This window comes from Dermacentor andersoni, chromosome 9, assembly GCF_023375885.2.
Source record: "Dermacentor andersoni chromosome 9, qqDerAnde1_hic_scaffold, whole genome shotgun sequence".
Classification (NCBI taxonomy): domain Eukaryota; kingdom Metazoa; phylum Arthropoda; class Arachnida; order Ixodida; family Ixodidae; genus Dermacentor; species Dermacentor andersoni.
Genome location: NC_092822.1, coordinates 39,770,516 through 39,796,923, shown reverse-complemented (window position 1 = coordinate 39,796,923; position 26,408 = coordinate 39,770,516). Strand labels below are relative to the sequence as shown.

Below are 26,408 nucleotides of genomic sequence, written 5' to 3'. Positions count from 1 at the left end.
TAATAAGCACGTAATTGATGGCGGTTACCCCTTTGCGGGATGTTCACACCCCAGCAGGGAGCACAATTTCTACAGGGTGTAGTAGAACGGCGTCTACGAACATATATGGCCCACGCTGTACAAGCTGTGCGCTCCCGTGATGCCTATAGTGGTACGAGAAGGGGTATCTGTCTTTCTTTATTATTTTATTTGTAGTTGGTCATCACATTACCCCACTTAACGGATGCATATTCTGTGTCTGCCGGGTCATTCGCAGAGCGATGAGAAGCGGCCGCCGTTGAAGCTATGTGGTGTTGCGGCTTAGGGTGGCGTTAGGGCAAGGAATCCACCAGGCACATCGACGAATGCGTCGAGTAGTAGGAATGAAGGAAAAAAGGGTTTATTGGCTCACCCCCATATTCAGAAATGCTTCTTAAGTTGAAGCCCATGCTTGACTTGATATAAATGACGCCTGGCGTGAGCGCCCACAAGACGCTCACTGCGTTTCCTCTGGTGTGTTCACGACAGGTGTCATTTAAATCAGGTCAAGCGCGCGCTTCAAGTTAAGATGCATTTCTGGATACGGGGGTTAGTTACAAGGCTCCAGTTGCGGAAGCCCATCTTCATGCAGGAGCAAGTTAAACGTCCGAGTTCCCATCAGTACCCTCTGTCCCGCTGCTCGAAAAGTACCCGCTTTTAATACCGTCGTCTTCCCTAGGTGAGTCGACTAGGGAATCTGAATACTGTATAGCAGCAAATCACAATCGTCGAATCCATTGCGATACCTCGCCCATGCTATCGCAGCGCAATGCAGTAACCCCGCCTCCGAAGCCCGATGGTATGGAATATGCGGCAGGATAGTAACCTGGGAATCCAGGGTCGCCGTCGCTGTTCAGTAGCATTTGGTATTGGCCCCCCTCATGATTAGTTCAGGCTGTCAGGGAGTGGTGTGGTTTGTGGCCTCTTGTGGGCCCGTCAACAGTCGGTGTCAACGCTGCGTTGACGTCTGGATAGGCGCTGATGGATGGGTGGGGGTTTGCCGCGTGACGAACGTCTAATTAACGCCTTTGTGGTGTTGGGACGTAACAATGGCTATGCGTGGCGCCACCTATCTTAGGTCTCGAACGCAACTTTCGCTGTTTCGTTGCTCGCTGCTGACAAAGAAATTCGCGGGCATCAATAAGCGAGTGGTAGCGGCGAGTTAAGCGTCAATGTTTTGCTCGTAGTTGCTTTTCGAAACGAAATCGTGTGCTACCGCAACACACCAGCATCGCCGTTTCTAGAGGACGCGTCGACTTTTGCTCCCTGCCGCCTGATAGGGGACCGTTACGGTTTGTCGTCACCCTGCCCAGTGTGTCATGGTACGCATGCTGCACCTACGTGTTGCCTCGACAGGCGACGACAGTTTTGTGGCCATTCGGCAGGTGCGGAGTGTATACAGGGTGTCCCAGCTAACGTCAGCCAAGCCGTTCAACGAAAAAAAAAATATTTAAGAAACATGGTGCGATACATGATCTTTAAGGCATGCGGTGTTCGGTTGTCAGAACGCTGACAACCGAACATTGTAGGTCTGATAATAGTATCTCGCAGCTTGGTTTTTCTTATACGTATCTCTTTTTTAATTAGACGGCTTGACTAACATTAGCTGGGACACACGGTATAGGCTGCTACGGCATATGTCGCTTCAAGTAAGGCGTAAGCGTTATGAGCACGCTCCCTCCCTTCGTTAGCAGTCCCTCCGTACTTCTACGTTATTCCGGCCATTCGTTACGCGTCGCGAACCCAGGTCCGATTGGGAAATGACGGGATGCGCAGGGCTGCCGGCGCCCAACCTAACCCCTACCACTACTCACAACTGCCGGGTTCGTGGGACCGGTTCCGGCCGGTATTTCCCACGTCCTGTCACGCGCTGCACGCAAGCAGCGCGGGCAGGGGGCGCTACGCTCGAACGGTTATGAAGCTAAGCGCGCTCGGTGGCGATGTTACACAGCGATGCCAACGGCGCATTGGAGGCAACAGGCTCTGCCGTTGCCTCGCTATATCACGTGCAGTTGCGAGAGCAAGAGAAACGCCACACCGAGCTCCTATTGTCAAGAGTTAACTTTTTTTTTTTTTTTAGCCTCTCTTTTTCGTCGGTGACCGCTTCTCATGTTATGCCTGTTGCACAGTTGTTGCTCGCCACAGGACGGATTTCTCCGAAATTCCCCGAACGTTCTCGCCGAACACGTGAATGTCACGTGTTCAGAATGTAACCCTCTATTGGACCAACCTTCCGTCCAGGGAGACGAGCAACACTCAAACCACAAAGATATAGGGGCGAGCGCAGCCGTAGGCCGTCGAATCTGATCCCATTGGTGCCAAGTTTGTTGTCTGTTTGCGCGAGTTTCAACGTAGTATTTTACAGAGTAGCGCCCGCGTATACCTTCTAAACATGTGCAATAGTACTCGCATGGCGCGCGCAGCCAGATTAGGCGAGACTCGCGATAGGATCGGCGACAACGTTAAAGACATTTCGAATTCACGTAGCCACGTCCTGGCGCCGAAGGATAGCTGAATGGCGGTGATAGTTCTGGTAAAAAGCCTGCAGAGACTAATGTCTCTACTACGGGAGCTGCTCGTATACAGCAGTTCAGTCGGCGAAGGAATGTTGGTAGGACGTGTCTCTGTCTTAAATGCGCCCTTCTGGCTTGAAACGACATCGCGGCTTTGCGAACTGACCATTCAAAAGACTGCAGTCTACAAATGCAGCAATTCGCAGTTATTGTTGGTTTTCTCAGAGGCTCATTGCCTTCGTGCGTCTAGAAATAAATACATGTTACGCTTTAATTAGAAAGATGAAGCATGGTACGTAACGTCACAAGAACATGTGAAACTGGACATGCCAATATATATATATATATATATATGTATGTATTATTTATTTATTTATTTATGGCAACAAACTCGGCAATGTCTCCGGTGTTAACACAGTACGGAAAAGTAAACACTGTCATCGAATACACTTGGAGCATCTGACAGATAAGTTCGATAGACGTTTCCATCTTACGGTCGTTGATTTACTTAGCTATAGCTTTATGTTGCAGAGAGTCCTCTTAATGGCATGCGATAATACCGTCAAATGATCCCCTAATGCCAACAGCCAATGTATCGGCTGCAGTTTTTCTGTACTTTTCCACACCGAAACAAATGTCCTTTATAGCACAAAAACCTCCCTCACCAGGTTTGCCCATTGAAAACGGACAAGGGCGATGCGCGTATTACTCAGCGACAGTCGCGTCTGCAAGTTATCACACCGACGTAACGCTGCAAAAACAGCCGAAAATTGAGACATCAGCCAGTGCGCCCTTCTTACCGGAGGAGTCACATTTACTAACGCCTCCTAGGTAGCACAAGGGCTGTGCACTCTGGTCCATGACGTCACGCTGCCTGGACCTACCACCGTAGGATCTAGTGGGGATGCTCCCGAGTGAGCTGCGGTGATTTCGACGTCACCGCTTTCGTCTCGCTGGGCTTGCCGACCGAAATTTCGGGCCTAGCAGCATGACGTCATAAATGACAGTGCACGGGCCTCGTCCTATCTATAGGAGGCGTTGCTTTTACCGCCCACGAAGACGTCACACACGCAGAAAGACGTCACACGCGTGGGGATCCACGTCATACGGCTGGCGCGTGCAACGTTCAAGTAACCTGCAGAATTGCCAAACAAGGTTAGGAGGATTGCTGCAGAATGCCGAGCATGTAAAAAATATATCCGGAAACGTGCTGCGCAGCGAGAAAAAAAAGGAAAGAGTGAGAGATAAAAAATGCGGCAGCGATGACGTAAAAAGTCACGTGAGCTCTCGGCTCTCAAATGGAAAAAGAAAGTCGGGAGAGGCGTGTCGCCTGGGGTCGCCTGGTCGCGGCAACGAGAGAGGGCATCTGCTTTACGGGAGGCCATGCCTCCATCCTCGCCGCATGGCCTTACAATATTTCACTCGTTTGTACACATCGGATATTACTAAAGCCGTTTTAGGAATTGTTGAGGTATATATATATATATATATATATATATATATATATACGCTCTCTCGACGGCGCTTATCGGGGCCATAGGTGAGGGGCCCTTTTAACAACCAGAGACGTTCGTGTAGGCCAGGGTTGCAAGCTTCAAAACCAGCGAGGACCAAAAAAAAAAACATTTTCTCAGAGAGCCACACGGCCCCGACTTCTTTTGTAGGAAACGATACACGTTTGGCTTGCGGAAAGGCAGTCTACGTTTGGTATCACCGCACTCGCGGCTATCATCGCACACGTTGCAATGTAAAGCATATTCGGCCACGGGCAGCGAAGCCCTGGCGTTGACTATTAGGCGAGATTTTGGTAACCATAAAACACCGTTATAGAGGGACACCTAGCAGGAATTTCGCAGCTTTCGAAACAACCAGTTTCTTTTTTTTTTTTTTTCGGAGCAACCACAACCACAATTTCGAAGAAACCACACAACGGTCACTACACCGCAATAAACGGGCGCGTAACAGTCAGTCAGCCTAGCAAGAAGGAAGGGAACGAAGAGAACACGATCGCGAACGTATCATGTGCTTCGTATCCGCTTTCGATCGTGCCTTTATAGTTATACGCGGGCGATCGATCAAAGGCCTCGTTGCGAGGCGCGATTCACGTAAGAGAGCTTTGACATCGCGCGATACGTTACCGCGAAACGCTATAGACCCGTTGCAGCGCACGAGAGCCACATATCCTCTTCACCAGAGCAGACGCACCGAGATATGAACGTTTTAGCATGCCGTCCTCGCGTAGTACCGTATGCTGGAGCACAGTATATTAATTAGGTAGCGAGGAACTGGGCTTTAGAAGCGTCCCACATGTAGCCAACGTGCCGCCAACGATAGTTCAGCACAATGCGTTGGTGGGCTAGTTGGTTCGAATCCATGAATACTTCGTTTAGCGCAAAAAACAACAGACACAAGAAAGACGACAGGACAAGGCGCTAGTTCGCAGCGCCTTGTCCTGTCGTCTTTCTTGTGTCTGTTGTTTTTTGCGCTAAACAAAGTATTCATGTGCCGCCAACGCTAATACTCAAGCACCATCTGCCCAGCTGGAAATCAAGCCGTTTTCTCGGCCCGGTATACCGTCTCGGCCCGGTATACCTCTCGGCCCGGTATACCGTCTCTGCCCGGTATATCATCTCGGCCTGGTATACCGCCTCGGTCCGGTATACCGACTTGGCCCGGTATACCGCCTCTGCATAGGCATTTAGCAGCGTCAGAAACAAACACGCTGATCTCCATAGTAAAGACAAAACATCTGGTGGTGCTTCGTGCTCTGCGCGAGATGAGAGCAAGTGATGGTTGAGCTTAACGTTTATTTCTCGCTGACACGCTATTTGTAACCTTCATATGCATTAGCCCACCCCGTATGTAATACCCCCAAAACGGGGGTCTTTAACGTAATAAAGTGATGTGATGTGAAGTACGCAGCGAGCGCGGATACGAATCGAAGCCACGTGCTGGCTGGGCCCGCGGAGGCGTCCTGGCGCCGCCATGTTGCAACGCAATCACGGTAACCGGAGGCACAGAGACGCCACGCTAATCAACTACAGGTTCAACGTATCGTGTACCGCGGTAACGCGCACCGCGTGCGTCACGCAAAAGCTGGATCTCTCAATAGCCGCGCGAACGCGTCCCCGGGAATCGGCTCGCGACGGCGCCTGTGTATATGCATATACCCTTGCCGCGCGCCCATTGCACGCTTTTAAAACGAGACGGCACGATCGCGACTCGCTAACGACAACACCGAAGGAGCCGCGAAATTCGCTCAGCCGGCACCGCAGTCTCGCGGGCGAAGGCTGCGATAAAGCGACGCGGCTTCCTCGGTGTCGGGAATGCAGCGCGCCTGCAGTGCTGCAGCAGAACGCGCAGCGAAACGACAATACAGAGACAAACGAAAATTCGCGCTGCGAATAAACGAACGGCGCAAATGGTTTCTCGTCGGGGTTAAGGCAGGCTCATTAATAATATTGCACCCCAGCATGTAAGAGCCCTCTCTCCTGTCGAGACAGCTATAGTGAAACGAAGGTATACAAGAAGAACAAAAAAAACTAATGAAGTTCCCATCTGGCTTGGGTGTGCGAGGAAGTGATTAAAAGTGCCCGCGCAAGTTTTTTGCCTGCGCACGACCATGGCCAAATTGGTAGCGCTTATCTCGAAATAAGAGACCGTGCACTTCTATGGGTCAAAGCTATGCGGTAGCTGCGGAGCAATACACACACGCAGAACAACGTAAGGCGACACGCATTCAGGGTCAGAGAAAACGCTATTCTGTTCATTTTAGTGGCTTCATTCTTTGTTAGCTCACGTAGTAGCAAACGAGCGAGTGGTTCTCGTTTTCGCGAGGTAATTAATGGTTAATTAATAGTTAACACGCTCGAAATGTTAAACACGTACTCTCGTGGGTGCAGTTGTGGAGGCTGCGGGCCCATTTTGAATTGGTGGTAACCTTCCAGTGAGCCCACATCCGAAAACAGAAGTGATCGTATATTTAAATTCCTTTTCCATTCATTTCTTCTTTTTTTTTCATTTAGCCGGAACGCAGCCATATATGAATGTGTGCAAATCTCCTCGTAACGTGACATAGAGGATTTCATCAAATCCTCCTGGACAACGCTTAAACAATCGCGTGATGTACTAGTAGTTGTCCTGTTCATTTCTTTATTATGATCATTACTGCTGTCTCAGAAGTATATTTGGGATTTTCGGATATGCGACTCTAAATAGGCACTTCCCTCTTTTTTAAATAAGAAAAGAAAGAATGTTTTGCAGTTTAAGCAGAACAAGCTTACATTTTTCACCGTTTTTTATCATTGTTGTTTCTATATTGTTCTTGTCGTGATCATCGTTTGTTGTTGTTCTTCAGCTATTTTCCCCCGAGAGACATCTCCACCTCTCTTTAGTTGTTGAACGCCAGCAAAAAATACTCGAGCAAGCGGCACTGACTCCTGGGTACCAGCCAGGGAACGACATCCAGGAACACCTCCAGCCGGGAACGCGCATAGTACACAACAGAGGCGACCCATTCACGAACGCATGAGTGCCCGGGATGGGTACATACAGCGCCGCTAACAACAACGGCACGCTTTCGCATTCATTTGGAAGGGTTGCGGTTCCAAAAATAAAGCGGCGCGCCGTCAAGAACGCCTGCTCGGTTCATCGGTGTAAGCGGAGCAAGTCGACGGACTCCGCCACAGGCGACGCGTTGCCAATGGTCGCGCGACATGCGTCCGTTCCAAAGTAATAGTAGCGCAATCGCTTCGCGCAGGCTTCAGACATTAGCGATAAATAACGCGTCACCTGCTGCGGAGTCCCTCGACTATATATATATATATATATATATATATTGTACTGAAGGCACTGGGCAGTGGGCATGGTGCTGGTGTGCTGGTGCAAGAGAAGACGACGAGAAGTGCTTGCTTCCCCGTTACGATATAGCGCCGACCTGTTTACGCCTAGTGCTACAACCTATATCTAGTTACCCTTCTTCTAGGCGAACACCCCCATTGCATTTGGTGGAGCTGCTGGGTTTCTCTTCGACATCCTGGAACTCCGCAGCCGAACGCTACCACCAGCTGTTGCAATGGATGAACCGGGACCGTCCCAGGCTGCCGCTCCCGTGCCCCCCGCCATCGTCTGTTCTGGCGTCATCCGGCAGCGCGATCCGGCTATATTTAGCGGCACAGACGACCACGACGAGGAAGACTGGCTCGCCGAATATGACCGTGTAAGCGCCTATAATAAGTGGGACGACCGCGCCAAGCTCACAAATGTCATCTTTTACTTGACTGACGTGGCAAACCTATGGTTCCGCAATCATGAAGCCGATTTTACCACCTGGTCGGCTTTCACGGCAACTTTGGCGGAGGTCTTCGGCCGTCCCGCCGTTCGCCGGCTTCGCGCTGAGCAGCGCTTGCGTGGTCGAGTTCAACGCCAGGAAGAGACCTTCACTAGTTATATTGAAGACGTGCTCTCGCTATGCAAGCGCGTCAACTCATCTATGGACGAAGCTGACAAGATTAAGCACGTCATGAAAGGCATCGATGACCAAGCCTTCCAGATGCTCGTCGCGAAGAGTCCGCGGACGATTGCCGAGGTCGTACAGCTCTGTCAGCACTACGACGAGCTGCGCAAGCAGCGTGCATCAACGCGCGCTGCTCAGCAGGACACCACGGATCTATCTCCGTTGGATTTCGGCCGCGACGCTGCCGATATCTCTGCCTTAATGCCGGAGATAAAGCAGTTCATCCGTCAGGAAGTGGCACGCCAACTCTCTCTGGCGAACAGCACACCCGAGCCGTCGACAACCTTGGCTCCCTCGCTTCGCCACGTCATTCAGACCCAAGTTGCCGCGGCGCTGCCATCTGCCCCTCCTCCGCAGCCTGCAGCTGGACCGCTCACTTACGCTGACGTTGTTGCCCGGCCTTACGCTCCTCCGGCTCCTGATGCCTACCGGGCCACTGGCACCTTCCATGTGCCGCCACCACCTTCACGCCCGATGGTCGTCCCTTACTCGGCCGCTGGAGCCCCTGTCGTCAACCCGTGGCGTACATCTGACAACCGGCCAATATGCTATTTCTGCCATTTTCCGGGCCACGTAGCACGATTCTGCCGCCGTCGCAGCCCCCGTTTACCTGCCAGTGGGGGCGCCTCAAGCTACAGGCCTGCTCGACTTCCGCGTCAGGACCCATCTAGCCTTCCTCCGGACTCATCTTACAGTCGCCTCCCTTTCGATGCACGCCGGTCACCTTCCCCACGTCGCCGATCCATTTCCCCGATGGTTCGCCGACCCAGCCCGGCCCGTGAGGAAAACTAACAGTCGCAGTTCCAGAGGCAAGAACTGCGTTTACGTCGAACATTTCAAGGCCTCATTCTAACCCGGTGAACGAAATTGAACTGTCCGTAGACGGCGTCACCGTACACGCACTTATCGACACCGGAGCCGCCGTTTCTATTATTAGTGAGAAGCTTTGCCGCAATTTGAACAAAGTGACCATTCCCCTTACCTCTCTTTCTCTGCGTACGGCAACCTCGCATCGCATTCAGCCTTCAGCGTCGTGCACAGCCCGGGTTGTCATTCAAAGCGTTATGTATGTTATAGAATTTGTCGTCCTACCTCGTTCCTCACACGACGTTATTCTTGGATGGAATTTCTTATCTGTCAATCAAGCTCTTATCGACTGCGCTCGTGCCGAACTTACGTTATCCGTGCCGTGCTGCGACCATGACGACCATTCTTCTCCTAAAGTTGTTGCCGCCTCTGACATCGATATCGCACCTTTCTCCGCCGCTCTGGTTCCTGTGTCATGTAACTCTGCTGCGAACTCATCTGTTCTGTTTACACCGTCGGCCACTTGTGCGCGCCGCCGGAACTTTCTACTTCCGTTTGCTGTCGTCACTTTTTGCGACGGTTCTGCTGCCCTTTACGTGTGCAATCCGTCCGCCTGCCCATCATCCCTACTCCGCGGCGAGTGCCTGGGTACCGCTGAAGCTTTCGATAGCGTTCTCCCGGCCACAATGTTTTGCGACACGGCATCACTTCCGATTTGTTCCGTCACTAATCCTGCCGCGACTGATGCCCCTGTAGACGTCTTCGCTCGCGCCGTCGACGCAGAACTCACACCTGCGCAGCAAACAGAAACCATCAAACTCCTCCAACGTTTTCGTTCCTCATTTGACATTGACCAACCATCCTTGGGTCGAGCGTCCGCAGTCGTTCACCGTATCGACACCGGTCAGCAAACACCATTGCGCCAGCGTCCCTATCGTGTGTCGGCTGCTGAACGCCGTATCATCGACCAGCACGTTGACGACATGCTGGAGCGTGGCATCATCCAGCCCTCTAACAGTCCCTGGGCATCTCCGGTTGTCCTCGTTAAAAAAAAAGATGGCTCCATTCGGTTCTGCGTCGACTATCGCCGCCTTAACCGAATAACGCGCAAAGATGTCTATCCTCTGCCGCGCATCGACGATGCTTTGGACTGTCTGCAGGGAGCGGAATTCTTTTCGTCGCTCGATTTGCGCTCCGGGTACTGGCAAGTGCCAATGGCAGAGGCCGATCGTCAAAAGACAGCCTTCGTAACGCCTGATGGGCTATATGAATTCACTGTCATGCCGTTCGGCCTCTGCAACGCGCCTGCCACTTTCGAGCGAATGATGGACACCATTCTTCGAGGGCTGAAGTGGAAAACGTGCCTCTGTTATTTAGATGATATTGTGGTTTTTCCACCGACTTTGGGTCGCACCTCAACCGCCTCGAGCAGGTACTTGCGTGCCTCTCCACTGCAGGACTGCAACTAAATTTGAAGAAATGCCACTTCGGCGCTCGTACACTTACTATTCTCGGCCATGTAGTTTCAAAAGACGGTATCCTTCCGGACCCCACAAAACTTAGCGCCGTATCCGAGTTCCCTAAACCAACCACCATGAAAGAGCTTCGCAGCTTCATCGGCCTGTGCTCCTATTTCCGACGCTTTGTCCGTAACTTTGCCTCTGTCATTGCCCCCTTGACGCAGCTTCTCACCGGCCGTTCTGACCTATCAGCCTGGTCCTCGGCGTGCGACGACGCATTCCAAGAACTACGACGCGTTCTCACCTCGCCTCCAGTACTGCGACACTTCGATCCCTCTGCTCCAACTGAGATCCATACGGACGCTAGTGGTGTCGGGCTCGGCGCTGTTCTTGCACAACGCAAGGATGGCTTCGAAGAGTACGTCGTCGCGTATGCCAGCCGCACCCTTACCAAAGCCGAGGCGAACTACTCAGTTACTGAGAAGGAATGTCTGGCCATCATTTGGGCTATCGGCAAATTTCGTCCTTATGTGTACGGGCGTCCATTTGACATCGTGACCGACCATCATGCCCTATGCTGGTTATCTTCACTAAAAGATCCAACAGGTCGGCTTGCCCGTTGGGCATTGCGCCTACAAGAATACGACATCCGCGTTGTTTATCGCTCAGGCCGAAAGCATTCAGACGCAGACGCTCTATCCCGGTCACCCCTGCCCTCTGGCCCTGTCCACTCGTCTATTTCTACCTGCGGTGCCTTCGCCCTCAACATTTCCGACATGCCATCAGAGCAGCGCAAAGACCCGTGGATCTCTTCGCTTATTGACTTCCTGTCCAGCCAGTCGCCAGCACCGATCTCTCGGACGCTTCGTCGCCGAGCCACGCACTTCATCATTCGGGATAACCTGCTGTACCGCCGCAACTACAATTCCAGCGGCCGTAAGTGGTTGCTTGTTATACCCCGACACCTCCGCTCCGACATCTGCGCCACGTTCCACGACGACCCACAATGTGGCCACGCTGGTGTATTAAAGACATACTCTCGCCTGCAGCTTCGGTACTACTGGCGCGGTATGTACCGCTTCGTTCGCCAGTATGTCCGGTCATGCCACATATGCCAACGACGCAAAACGCCACCTCAACATGCCACCGGCCCCTTGCAACCTTTACCATGCCCCGCGCGCGCGTTCGACCGCGTCGGCATTGACCTATACGGTCCGCTTCCCAACACTCCAAGCGGCAACCGCTGGGTTATTGTTGCTATCGACCACCTCACGCGGTACGCTGAAACTTCAGCCCTAGCATCTGCCACAGCAAAAGACGTCGCCAGTTTTATCCTTCAAAATCTGATTTTACGCCATGGAGCACCTCGAGAATTACTGAGCGACCGCGGTCGCGTTTTCCTCTCTGACGTCCTTTCAGCATTGCTAAAGGAGTGTCGCATCATTCACCGCACTACCACAGCATATCATCCTCAAACTAATGGGATGACCGAACGTTTCAACCGCACCCTTGGTGACATGATGGCCGTGTATGCTTCATCTGACCACTCGAATTGGGATCGCATTCTACCTTTCGTCACCTACGCTTACAATACCGCCACGCAAAGCACCACTGGGTTCTCCCCTTTCTTTCTCCTTTACGGACACGAGCCTTCATGCACTATGGACACGATTCTACCTTACCGGCCAGATGCTTCGGAGTGTACGACTGTTTCTAGAGCGGCTGCTTACGCCGAAGAATGTCGCCAGCTCGCTCGTTCGTTCACATCCCAGGACCAGTGGCGCCAAAAGCTTCGCCACGATTCATCCACTACGGCTCCGTGCTTTGCGCCTGGCTCGCTGGTCTGGTTGTGGGTGCCCTCTACTCCTCCAGGCCTTTCCTCCAAGCTGCTCTCCAAGTACCACGGTCCTTATCGGGTACTGAAACAAACATCCGCGGTCAACTACCTCATCGAGCCACTGGAAACGCCTTCCGACCAGCGTCGTCGGGGCCAGGAAATTGTCCACGTCTCCCGGCTCAAGCAGTGCCATGACCCCCCTGTGTTCTCCTGTCCTTAAGTCGCCAGGATGGCTACTCTTTCAGTGGGGAGTGATTGTACTGAAGGCACTGGGCAGTGGGCATGGTGCTGGTGTGCTGGTGCAAGAGAAGACGACGAGAAGTGCTTGCTTCCCCGTTACGATATAGCGCCGACCTGTTTACGCCTAGTGCTACAACCTATATCTAGTTACCCTTCTGCTAGGCGAACACCCCCATTGCAATATATATATATATATATATATATATATATATATAGAGAGAGAGAGAGAGAGAGAAAGAGTCTAGGCGCATTGACGGCTGATTGCTTCCATCGTGCGTGCTGTGTTCTCGCCGCGTAGTTCGCGTTGAAGCGAGATGCAGCACGACGAGCAATTCGCTCGCTGCTGCTGCCGCTCTTCCTCACGTCAGGGTTTTGAAAGCTAGTGTGCCCGGTCATCAAGGGAGATGCGTTCATGTTTGCCTGTGCGCGCGTGACACCGCGCTTGTTAATTTAGTGAGCAAGCGAATGTTTACAGTTCTATACGGCACGGCCAAGAAATCTACTATGCTTCCTTCGTACTGATGTCTAATAATTTGCTATCGCTACCGGTGTATCGCCTTTCCGGCAAAAATACGACTACCTTGTTTCGCCGTTTCCACGAACCCTAAGGGGGCTCTCTTTTACTTGAAGTGTTCGCGACGCTTCTGACGTGATCCACTTATCCCCAAATATTTATCATGCGCCCGCCACGCAAAAAAAAAAGAACATACAGTTGGTACATTACGCTTTCGACCTTTGTTTGCGTAGTTCCGTCGGATTATTTTTATTGAGAAAGCAATACTGCTCGCACTTTCGGCCCATCGGTGATCGTGGCGCCTCCTTACACAGCTGCGCGTCACGTGACCGTGTGACGTCACGCCAGACAGAGAGACGGGGCCCCAGCTCGCGCCATCGATGGTGGAGGCGAAGCCTTGCACGCCGCTGCTGCGGCGCTACCGAGAGAGGGCGCTCGTTGCTGTGACGTCACGCTAGGAGGATAAATGGGGCTACAGCTCGGTTCCTCGCAGTGGTCGGCGCGCTGCCTTGCGCTATGTCGGATGCTGTATAGCCATAAGTTTAACAAAGGGCAACCATGTCCACACCATCAGCCAAACCAAGGCGCAGCCAAGGGTATTGCTTTCGCAATCTTCCAGGCTTAACCAAGCTAAGCCTTCAGCCAATTTTTTTTTTCTGCAATGTGCACGCTGCGCAAGACCACAGCGAGCGTGTATGACCGAAGACTTACGCGTCATTACTGCGAGCAAGCACATGCCTGCGCTGAAAGCGCCGCTTATCACTGGCCTCAATCTACAGTGCCGGGTATAGAAAGCGCGCGATAAACACTGGATAAACAGTGTCCAAGCCGACAGCCTGGTGCCACGTCGCGCGGCAAAGGTCGCAACCACTCTCCGCCGCCCCCTCATCCCGCGTGTCCAACCACTCGACGAGCAGCGACAGAACAGCACTACTACATCACTGACTGTTTACTAAGGCCACTCGCGCGACCAAAAAAAGAACATAACGAAGGTTCGCTTCGCGAAAGGTGAACGTGGCGACAGCTGTCGAGCACAAAGTTCGCGATGCGCACATTGCCCCCCCCCCCCTCCCACCCCCAGAGATGGGTCTTACGAACTAGAAAAATACTCATTTAAAAAAGGTTCTAGCATTAGCTCGGCGCTCATTTGTTGCCGAAATTAGTTGTTTTCTCCCACACAGGGTAACTTTAGACAATCTATAGAATGACAAGAGACATCCACAATACTAATTTGCCTCCCTACAGCTCTGTCGTGTCGCCCATGTATAGTGTCAAACTTAAAGCGTTAAAAAAACAATGCAGACAAATGATATTACCATGACTCTGTTTTTGATTGCGGAAGATATATAGACGTGCAGCGTGTGGGCTACAGATAATACTGGGTATGATAGTGAGAAATCGAAAATCCATTGGCTGCCTACGATCACGGAGCACAGATAACATTGCACACACTTTATAGGTAGGTCAGTTATTACGAGTTCAGGTCCACTTTCACTGCCCATCAAAGTGGAGGAGGAGGAGGAGGAGGAAATAACTTTATTGTGTCCTGAGGAACCCCTCCCCACCCACTCTTGGTTTAGTGGCCGGCAGGGGTCGCGGGCCGCACCCACGTTGGGACGGGAAGCCCGTGAGCCTCCGCCCTTTCGTGAGCCCTCTGGACGGCCCGGAGCTGGGTCTGGTGGTCGTCGCTTTGCAGGGCGTCCACCCAGTCTTCTTCTTTAGTGAACGTGATCTACTATAGCTGGAGAAAGCAATCATGCAGTAGGTTTGGGTTCTGTGTGTGTTTTTTTGTTTTGTTTCGTTTTTTGCATAACCTTCTACAGCGAGTTATGCTTAATGTTTGCGTTACTATGTAAAATCTCTTGCATGAAGCCACTGGTGCGTCATATGTACCTCCGCGATGTACAATTACAAAATTTTGCGTGCGATAGCAGGTTACACCTAGCGTTTCCGCGGGTACCTGCCATCTTTTTTGAAAACTCATTTATTTCATATGTCTATTCCCGCAACATAGTGGGGGAAATTTTTCACCGACGTTTACGATACTCGCTGATGGGAAATTTGAGCGCAGCTTTATACGTGTATTTATTTCACGATATATTTCCTGGCGCCGAAAATCTGTCTCGTGCAGCACACTGAATAAAGAGCGAAGTGTGGCGCGTGGGCGCGATTCACAGCAGACGCAGCAGACAGACCCCCGCTCATGCAGCGCTTTGTTTCCATATGTATGGCATCAGTGGACGCGCTCGCAGCATGCCTTCGGTGAACAGACGACGGCTGGCTACTCTGGCGCCATCTCGTAGCGGTCGTCGACGCAGAGCCCGTCTTGCGCGTTAGCACGCTTTTCTTCTCGCGCTTTCAACATACCCTCCTCCTCCGCTTTGCGTCTCGTGCTCTCTTCGTTCTCGCCGTTTTTTAACACCCGCTGCGCTCCGCGTTCGCTCTTTCATCCTTCGCTGCGCTCATTCGCTCGATTACGCCGAGAGCAGACGCCAACGCTAAACGCAGGAACGGGCGCCTGAGAGCTGTGCTCTAAAGCAAGAAGATACGCGCCAAGACTTCGGTGGCGACAGGCCCCATTCGCCTAGCGTACGCTCGATGGTGTCACAATACCACGGCACGAGTCTACACTAAGGCTTTGTTAGCACCAGTTAGTCGACGCGCAGCTGAAACAGCGATTGATAAGCATGAACACGTAACGACAGCTGCAACATGTGCAAGAAGAAAAAAAAAACGTGGTTTCGCAAGCCCTTCGAGTCCCTGTTTTACGCAAGACACCACTACCGTTGGCTCTATCAACTCGGGCGGAGGAAGTCTCGCTCCAAAGACTTCGGGCTGGGGCGGTCTTTACCCCTTCCTTAACCTTCTGGTGCTGGGGCCCAGCACCCGAAGAGCGTGTAAAGTGGCCAAAGTGTTCCGACATCGCCTCTGCAGTGCATGTTCGCTATCTTCTGAGGCTGCGTCCAAGGACAAAAGCCGCAAGAGAAACTGTGCTTAGAGGTGCCGGGATAGGGAGAGACCAGCCCACGGACTACCAAGAGTTAATTACGGTGGGTAAGTTCCACAGGCCAGTTATGCAGCTTGTTCACGAAGCACCGCGCGAATTTATTTACACCACGTGACAAATCGTGCGCTTTTTTTTAAAGCATTGGCTCTTTGTTTGCTTGTTCGTTTATTTGTTTGTTTGTTTCGGATGGTTTCTTTCGCAAGAAAGCTTGCCGGATTCCCGGCAAGCAACAGACCGACGCACGACCAACATCTTCGCAGAAGCACAGTAAAACCAACGAAGAGGTAAGCGCGTATTCGCAAAGAAAAGAAAACCGAAGAAAAATGACGCCTTCTCAGAAGTTCACATCATCACATTTAACTTTTATCTCAGAAGTCCGCAATCACCTTTCGTCGGTGACATGTTGCAGCTTGCGCGGACACCTGAAGAGTCGTCGATACCGCCGCATCAGCTCTCCTTATCGCTCTCACGCATGTGCAGCCCCCCCCCCCCCCCCCCCACTCCGCGCAGATGCCAAAGAAGGCTTGTTCCGTTGAGTTTTCTTCGAAATCACTTTTTATGCAATCGGTGGCACTACGAAAACAAAGAAGCGCGACAGCTCAGATCTCCAGGTCAAGGGTCAGGCTCTTCAGCGCGGCGCCAACGTGACATATCTGGTAAGTGCACGCCTTTCGACAGCTACATAAATTTCACCTTCGTTGAGATCTTTATCTTCTCCGTATGTATATATATATATATAGATATATATATTACGCCCCTAGGCGGAGGTCGATGGGTCGCTACCGCCCAGTCGCGAGGCGTGCGCCACGCACGCCCCGATGGCGCAGACCGCAATATAACCAACGACGACCGCGTCGATATTGTAACGAAGATTACGTAATCCTCGGGGGCCCGGCTTAATGTTTTAAAACCCCGAGGCGCTTGGTGTTCCGGCACGAGCTTCTAATCTTGAGCAAGCGGCTTTCAATATACCCTCGGACCGGCGCTTTGCGGAAGATTGGAACCGAGCAAGCTTAACTCACTTATTTTTTTTTCTCTCTCTCTCTATCGCATCCCACCTGAAACAAGGGAACGAACCGAGACACGGCATCCCCGAAAATTAATACGTTGGAAGCGAAAAAAAAAACGCTAAACAGAGGACAAAGTGGAGGGATCTAGCTCATGTTTAAACCATGACGAAATGAAATAGTGTTATCGTTCCGTCGCCACTTAAGTCGATTTCCATAAGCGTGCGCTTTCCAGAGAAAAGGCCGAGGCGGCGTGCAATAAATGGCAGCGGAGGAAAGGTAAAAAAAAAAAGAGCGGAGCCAATTTTCTCCCTCTTATTCTTTTTTTTTTTTTTTTCGAACGTATCACTTACAAGCCAAGGTACAGCGGTCTGTTTTTAGCAGGGCCTGTATGCCCACAGTTACACTAGGAGCGTAGCACGGGAAGTACGATCGACAAAGACTAGACAGGACAAGCGCTATTGTAACTATGTATTACCAACCAGCCCAAGCCTGTACGCTTCTGCATGCCCCTTCCCTCGTTCCGCACTCACACTTCTCCTGAACGCAGCGCAGTATTGCAGTGAAGCCTACCGCGTCAAACCTCCCTCGGCGCCACGTTCTCGTGCACCCCGCCGATGACCCGTGGGTGCGCCTCCCCCCCCCCCCCCCCCCAATCGGGCGCTCTTTCACGTCTTTTTTCGAAATCCTCGCGAATCGCTTAATTAAAACGTGCGCCATTCGAAACGCCGCTCTAGCGACGAAGTGAAGCACGGCGTACCGCACGGTTCTTACCCTCGACCTCCGCCCTCATCTCTTCCCACTCGCTGTTCTCGAGAACGCCCCCGCCACCATGACGTCACAAGGCTCAAAACGCCCGGGCACTCTCTTGATCGTGAACCGCGCACTTTATAGTTATGTAGCTGGAAATGGACAAACGGGCCCAATGCAGCGTGTGTAGAAAAAAACAATAGCGACGATTACAACTGGAGAGAGGGACTCAAATTTCTGACGAACTGTTGCCAGAAATGCGACGGAGAACGACGCCGAATTCATTTCTAAGCTACTGTTACTCCTGATCTGTGGACTCGAATATCACGTGTTAACGCGCAGCGAGTAGCTTTCCCGTTTAACGCCAATAGTCTCAGTGAGCAATTCTTTACGTGGGTACTGCACATTAAGCCACTACTATACGGCTTCCTAAAAAAACAAGTGTCGTGTTTTATTTCATGTTCCTCAATAGGGCACTATACGAAGCCGAAAATTAAGTGCACAGTTTCAGCTTAAGGTATTCAGTTCTGCGAGATCCCGCAGAACTAAACGGTGGCCTAATAGTGTGACACGAACGACGACGACGACGATGATGGTGGTGAAGATGATGATGATGACAGAACAACGCGACTAGGTCAGCCACTCGGTACACAAACCACCTTTATCGAAATAGACTTCTAAGTTGGTACTCAGCGCACTGTCTTGTAGCTTGTTGTTTTGTCCCGTTTGTAGCGCTGCTCGCTTCCAAATGATAATGATGACCCAAAATTCACGCGCGTGCAGGGATCCGCAAACACGCACGAACACACACACAGACAAACACACACACACACATATACACGCTCGCACAACCATCCTCGAAGCACCGGCAGGCTCCACACAAGGCATCACAAAAGAAGCGTCCGACTGGAAAGTCAAGCCCTACAAAGAACGAGAGGAGTGAGGGAGAGGACTCGAGGATGGATAAGAATGGAAGGAGTGTAAGCAAGGTGTTCGAGCAGGAACGCCGGGGGCAGCTTCCCGAGCCCTCAATTCCGCCAGCGCACTCTCTTCGCTTCCAGCGCCGATCCAAAGAGTGGAGCAGTGATCGATCACAAAACTGCGCAGAGTACCACTGAGGTGGCAGAGCGTCGAAGTGGACCGAGGAGAGCAGGGAGGTGTGGAAAGGAAAACGAAAAAGAATTTATAAAAAAAAAAAGGAACCGGGAGTACTTGAAGATCTCGACGGTCCCGCTCAGCTGCGATAAGGCTTGATTTTGTTGAAAGCTCGGTTTAGCGGAGGAAGAAAAAATTAAATTATGGGGTTTTAGGTGCCAAAACCACTTTCCGACTATGAGGCGCGCCGTGGTGGAGGACTCCGGGAATTTCGACCACCTGGGTTTCTTTAACGTGCACCTAAATCTAAGTACACGGGTGTTCTCGCATTTCGCCCCCATTTAAATGCGGCCGCCGTGGTCGGGATTCGACCCCGCGACCTCGTGCTCAGCAGCCCAACCGCATAGCCACTGAGCAACCACGGCGGGTGGTATAGCGCAGGCAATACACGTTTCGACAGGTTGAGAACGATGAGTAGACTGGCTTTAATCCACAGTAAAAGCAAGTTTGCCGAGTGGCAGCGGTAGCGCCCCTGTCGGGCAGCCACCTCACTTGCCAAGAAAGAGCAGGGGGGCAATGACCCCACGTGGAGGCCGGGCGAGGTAACTTGATTTCACAGAAGCGGGAGACAAATCACGGTGACAGGCGGTCGCTACAAATATACATGCTTCACTCGCGCTACAAGTGGCGGACACGAAGTGCAGTGCGCTGCGTGGCACGTAGGAACACCGCGGTGTTCCCGTGCTACGTGTTTCTGCGACGACTGTTTCAGATTGCTCACAGTACAGGCAGGGGAGTTGTGACGAAACGATGACTTCTTGCGGGCCAAGCCTTTAGCAGTGGCTGCTAGCGTGAGAACTTGCGCGATATCTTCTATAATTCCAATTGTTACCTAAATTTCACTGATCGGGTTTAGGATAAATAATTTAGGTGATACGTTGTACTTGTAGAATTGAAGTCGTGCAGTGCATAAAGCATAACCGTTTGTTAGAAAGACTCTGTGCTTATAGAACGAGTTTCGAGAAGCGGTTACTTAACATCAGCAGCGAAATGTGCCGATGGTTCTATTTGCATTTTCTCGCAATGAGTACATCTATGCGCCGCGTAAGCACCTTAAGGTATTCATGTATCCTTCGGAGCATTAGCGAATGGAATGCGCTACAAATAGTTGATGCCTGTAATTTCATTATTGTCGTAGACGATATGTTTAAAGCATGTAATCTAGTACTTCCGAAGAAGGGTGTGAAAACTCGCTTATACAGCTTCCAGTTAGCAAGATTGACATACATCTGCGAAGATATATATGTATATATATACAGAGTGTTTCAGCGAACACTTTAAAAATCTTTAAAGGTTGCCTGCGACAGAGGTCACAATTCTAGTTCATGAGCTGGTCTACTCAAAGCGGCGGACAATACTTGCACAAAAAATTGAGATGCAAAACCTACTAATTAATACAAATTCACTAATTAGGTTTTTAACTAATTACATTATGGTCCATATTGTAATTTACAAATTCGAGCAGTGGACTTCGCAAGGCGGATCCACTTGAAACTAATTTTCAAGATGACACCAGTTTTGAGATAGGAATTCCCGAACTTTGCGGAGAAATACATTGGCGTTCCAGTTTGTTTGTTAACAAAACGTCGTTTCATGCACTGAAGCACACAAGTAACTGGAATGCCAATGCATTTCTCCGCAAAGTTCGAAACTAGTGTCGTCCTGAGAATTTGTTCCAAGTGGATCCGATCCGCCTTACGAAGTCCACGGCTAGAATTTGTAAGTTGCAATATGGGCCATAATGCAATTAGTTTGAAGTTAATTAGTGAATTATTGTTAATTAGGCGATTTTGCAATTCAATTTTTTTTTGTGCAAGTAGTGTCCGCCGCTTCGGGTAGACCGGCTCATAAACTAGAATTGAGCTATCTGCTACAGGCAACCTTAAAAAAACTTTTGAGTGTTCGCCGAAACAGCCTCTATTCTGAGGCTATCCTGACAGCCACTACTTGCCCACCTTCGTCTTACAGCAGCCTATACGACGGCCTTGAAGTGAGTCATTCTGCAGCGCTCAACGGGACCATGAATGAGATGTCATTTTTGAAAAAGCGTGTCGAAAGGAGAGTTCCTCGACGACAGGTGACGATTGGAGGACTCATCGACCATGAAGCGGAACTCAAGGGAGCAAAGAGAAAAAAAAAAGAGAAATAGAGAAGACGGAGGCACCGGTGGACGAGGCGTTGAAAAGCGATTGGAAACGAGCGAAGGCACGAGAAAAATGCCGGACGAGCCTCGCGGCCAGTTAACCTCGAACTGTCGCCTTTAGCGAGGAAACCGTTCGTCTGCGAATGGGAGCACGATATAGGAAAACTGCATACGTGGGAGGATCGACAAGTTAAAAAAGAGCGACGACTTCATACACATAGAGTACAGCGGTGTGCGAATCATTATTTTCGAGACAAATCGAATAGTCTCTCCAGAGAATCGAATATCTAATGCTTTTCGAATAATGAAAAGCTTTTTTTCGCAACTGGTATAAGACAATGTTCACATACAGGTTATTCGCAACGTAAGCAAGCTTCTGTACGGACAGTGCCAATTATTAAGGGTTGTTTATTAAAAGCACAACACCGACAGTTTCGACGTCCCTTCCACAGAGTGGTTTTTATCGGCTGTTACACGGCCCGTTCAGCCGTCCGTGACTTCCCTCCGATTGCATGATGACATCTCCAATGCGTCTAGCTTTACTTTATTTTCGTGAATGACGTCTGCGTACCCCTCTACAAGTACACGGGTGTTTTCGCATTTCGCCTCCAACGAAATGCCGCCGCCGTGGTCGGGATTCGATCCCGCGACCTCGTGCTCAGCAGCCCAACACCATAGCCACTGAGCAACCATGGCGGGTGGGAACGCTATATAGCGCTGCACCACAGAGCCAGAAGGAGGAAGAGGAGGAGGAGGAGGAGGAGGAGAAGAAAGGACGTTTATTAAGAAAAATAAAAGCAAGCCAGTAGGCAGCTTCATTTTGACTCCGTTCCGCGCCAGAGGGGGCTCGTTAGTCCAGCATCCCTACGGAGCTGGGTGCCCGCTGGGACCCGCCACACCAGCTGTCGCTGGTCGCGCGGGTCTGAAATGGACAGCACGGCCTCCCGCTGTTCGGGGGCAGCATTTTCTGATGGGGAAGGACGGAGGGTGTGTCTGGGCGAGCCCAGGTGGACGGATAAAGCGATTCGTACTAGCTTACTTGCCGCAGTGCGCTATTTATTGGGCGGAGCATCACGGTGTGCGTCCGCTTACCCCATTTGTCGTTTTTGCAGCCAAGCTGACTGTGCGCTGCTCGCGTCCTTGGGACACGTGGTTATAAAAAAACAATTCAGTGGCTGGCGAGTTAGCGGCAAATGCGAGAAAAATGCGTTATTATATATATATATATATATATATATATATATATATATATATATCATGTGGCTTACCTCTACCACGTGACCGGCAGATGAACACAACAGATGAACGCGAATAGCAGACACTTCGCCTCAGTTCTATTTGACGAATGCAAGAAAGCGTCGGGCTCGTTTGATGGAGAGAAAAAAAGAACACACAGACACTCTTCCCGGAGTTGCGTAAGTATGCGCAAGCATTGTGCCACTCAGTCATTTCCACGCAGCCAGGTGTCGTTGTCAATGTTATGAAACTTGATCGTACAAGTACAAACTACCGCTCTGCGGCGACGCTAACTGCTGCGGACGGCGGCGCAAAGTGAATTGATGACGCAAGCAAACTACTGCAGGTAGCGGCGCCAGTTGGGCTAATGACTTCCGATCATGACAAGCCGTTATCGCTCTTTAGCGCCTCACCCGTCCGCGTCGAACCGTGATCAGCCGCGCGGGCTCTATTTTAAACGCGATCTGCGCCGGGGACAGAGTACGCCAAGAGCTGATAGCTTCGTGTGCGCTGTTCTCGCCGCATACTTCGCGTTCAAGAGAGAGGTAGCACGAAGGTCAATTCGCTCGCTGCTGCCGCCGCGCTTTTTGTTTCACACAATGATTTCTTTATAGCGAGATGCTGGGTATGGCGCGACCACGCAGGCGCTATTTTGATAGCGATCTGCGATAACGTGCGCTGAGCGCTGATAGCTTCGTGTACGCTGTGTTCTCGTCGCTTTCGTCTAACGTGACGGACGGCAGGTTTCCACGCTGAGCAGGCGCATTTAAAGTGCTTGCGCATTTAAAACGAAAAAAAAAGAAGAAAGCTCTGAAAGGGTCATCGCCGCCTCGGAGCGTCTGATCCCTGCAGGCTTTGGAGCGATACCGGAGGTGCTATATCTGGATATCGTCAAAGTCACACATATCGTCGACTTCTGCAACGGCGGCTTTTTGAGTCAATCAGAGACGCTGTAGCAGTCCTCAGGGCCAATCACAGCGGAAAAGATGGCGCACTCTGACAACGTGCAGAGTAGCACACCGGAGTGAATTAGCCGAGGATGTCATAAGTTTTTGACGGATATGTCATAAGCGTTTCAGTAGCGCTATTCTCGTCGCCTTAGAGACAGCTCAGTCAGACAGACAGATGGAGCATCGGACTTAATGCCTTCGCGCGTTTCGCAAGGGCTTGTTTTTTTTTCCCTGTCTTCTCGAACCCGCAATATCAAAGCAGAAATCTTCTGCACCAAACTTACTGCATTCATAGACACAGAAACACTACCCGAGTCAGCCAGCAGGCTTTGCCCACAACGACGTGCGGAGGGGCTCTTTACTGCCTTTTTCCTTTTCTTTTCTTTTTTTCCTGTGTTATTCGCCAACGGCTGGGACGAGTTCCGATCGACCGAGATCTCCTCGAATCCAACGGACTGTGCTTTCGCGCCTTTTTACGTAAGAACGGGCTGCGAATCGTTCACCGACCGTCGTCTTCGGCGTCTCCCAAAGTGCACCGATTGCGCAATGCACGCAAGGAAATCGAGCGAATCCATCTTCTCCTTCCCGTCCTTCTTCTGTTGTTTCTTTCTCTCTTTCTTTTCTTTTTTTCTCCGGTTCCTCGTGTTTCGACTCCACCCACGCTCTTCATCGTCCGGGCTGTGAATTGCTGCGACTTCTTGTTTGCCGGCTTTCGCATTAAGCGATGAGGTGAGCCGACGCAGCGCCGATGCGTGGCTCCAATGGCCCTCCTGCTCGGAGACAACGCATGTATCTCCGGGAGGGAACCCGCCCTGCCAGGGCACGCATCAAACGTGCCACTCGATCGTGACGCAATGAACGAGGCGGTAGTCATGTTTTTTCCCGGGTTTTCTCAGCTCGTTCATTGCGAGTAGGCTGCAGCGCGCCGAAAGCACTGCCAACGTTGCCAGAAAGGAACGTTCAGAACGCCTGCGTGCGTTGATTGATTGATTGATTGATTGATTGATTGATTGATTGATTGATTGATTGATTGATTGATTGATTGATTGATTGATTGATTGATTGATTGATTGATTGATTGATTGATTGATTGATTGATTGATTGATTGATTGATTGATTGACGCAAAAGACAGGTCTGGCCAAAGATCGAGCGCCACGCAACTGAGCGATCGTAAGTTTTCGATGGAGCAATAAATGGCGAGGGGTAGATATGTAAGACGGCTGTAAAGAGACCTGGAATACAGTCGTCGTAAAATGCGAGAGACATATCCAAGTTGTAGAAATACTATCACGAGCTTCTCGCGCACGAAGGGATGACATTCGGCAATGTATATGAAGGTTGGGAAACGCATAAAATGATACGATTCGTTACACTTGGTTTTGAAACGTGCAGGACCTGGGCGTCACCGACATTATCGCGTTGTCCCGACTCGGAACAAAGTTTGCTAACGTTGCGTAGCGACTATTGGCTACGTAAGGTGACGTTGTCCGTAAAGAAAGCGAACGAGAGCGCGCTGCGTGCGTTTCTTCTGGTTGCAGTAGCGTTTGGAGCCATGACCTCGCCGTAACGGAAGCAGTCAGCGTATCGCGACACCATGATGAACGATCTCCGATCGCGCCCGGAGATCGTTGTTCGAAACGCGCGTTCATTCAGTTTCGCCTCACGCGATTGGCCCATAGGCTACGCCGACGGGCGCTGCTGACAACGTCGCCGCGCGGCCTAGGCCCGTCACGTGAGGCGAAACTGAACGCAAACCGAACGCGCTTTTAATCTTAATTAACCTTAATCACATGACGCCACGGTCACCATTTCGTAGTCCAATTTCAAAGGGCGAAACGCAAGAACGGCCACCTACCATGCATTGGTTGCACGTTAAAGAACCCCAAGCGGTCAAAATTAATTTGGAGTCCCCCCACACGGCGACGTGACTCGTAATGAAATAGCGGTTCTTGTGGCACAATACTGTAGAATCTTTAAACTAATAAACCTTAGCTTTGGATTTCTTCTTTCAAGTTCTTCCTCTTGCACACTTCGGGCAAGGCACACCCGGAGTTTGAGGCACGTGCCTAAAGATCGGGAGCGTCGGAATCGAAAAAACGCTCCGACGAGCCCGAAACACGACTGGCAAGGAATTACGGGCACGCGAGGAGGAATTCCGATGGACTTACCAAGGCTCCGCTAAGCCCAATCCGTCGCGGAGGCATGTCGGGGGACGCCTGCGAGAAAGGGAGGACAGAGAAAAACACAAGCACATTACTTTTCACGTTTTATTTTTTTTTATTTTTTTTAAGCAGTAGGGTGCGACAAGAAATAGATCAAGGAGAAAGTACGACTGGCAGCGCGCGCAACGAAACATCACAAAAGACGCAGACAAAGCAAGTAGCGCACTCTCTGCGAGTGTTTATTTGTTTATCTATTTTTGGCTGTTTTCTAACAACACCTTCTTTTCAATGTCACCGATTCATTTCATTACATGTGAACCCGCTTAAACTCATTTACTCGTAACAGATGCTTCCGGCTCAAACGGACTCGTAGTCACTAACGTTCTCGGTCGTCTATATATATATATGAGTATTTATGGAAATGAATATGAATATTTTGTGGAAATGGCTTGTGAAGGTGCGTGAGGTGTACAAGACGATGGACTGTGATGAAGACGTGGTGTCAGTGCTGGATACCTTAACATATTAAAAACGAACGGGATCTGTGATCACAAACTCCTTTGAGGCTAGTAGCTAATCTGGAAATAAAAAACAAAAAAAGGCACCGTGGTGTCGGGGAAGCGTGCTCGTCTCACACCCCAGAGGCCCGGGTTCGAATGCCACCGCAACCGAAATTTTCTTTACAAAGCGATTGGTTTAATTTGTTCACAGGAACCTCCACGAGAACAACGACGTCAATCCGAGAATTTCTGATGTGTTTTTACTCTTTGCGCCGTCCGCCTTTTTCTTTCTTTTCTTTTTTTTTTTGTACCATCGCTCGGCGCCGACGACGCCGATTTTTCGCTTAATGCGGCATATAATGCTTTCGCATTAAAAAACAAAAACCTGGGTAGTTTGTGAATAGCCCACACGTGAACAGGTGCACAATCAGTAGTGTGCACAAGGGAGGGAAGCCGCAGCCAGAGGAATGTAGGGGGCAGGGGGTCACATGTCAACAAAAAGCATGCCAGAGGACGCAGCAGCCAGGAGAGTGTTTCTTTTGTTATGCTCTTTGTTAACATCACGCAACCACTCTCCCCTACATTCCACTGG

At 50.8% G+C, this 26,408-nt stretch overlaps 1 protein-coding gene across 1 annotated transcript in view; it reads right to left on the bottom strand.

Annotated features, from left to right (window-relative positions):
- LOC126527708 (uncharacterized) overlaps window positions 1-26,408 on the bottom strand; it is a 418,438-nt gene that overhangs the window by 224,188 nt on the left and 167,842 nt on the right. The window contains exon 3 of the mRNA XM_055068895.2: window positions 25,323-25,370. The gene's annotated coding sequence lies outside the window, so the exon portion shown is untranslated. The remainder of the gene's footprint in view (window positions 1-25,322; window positions 25,371-26,408) is intronic.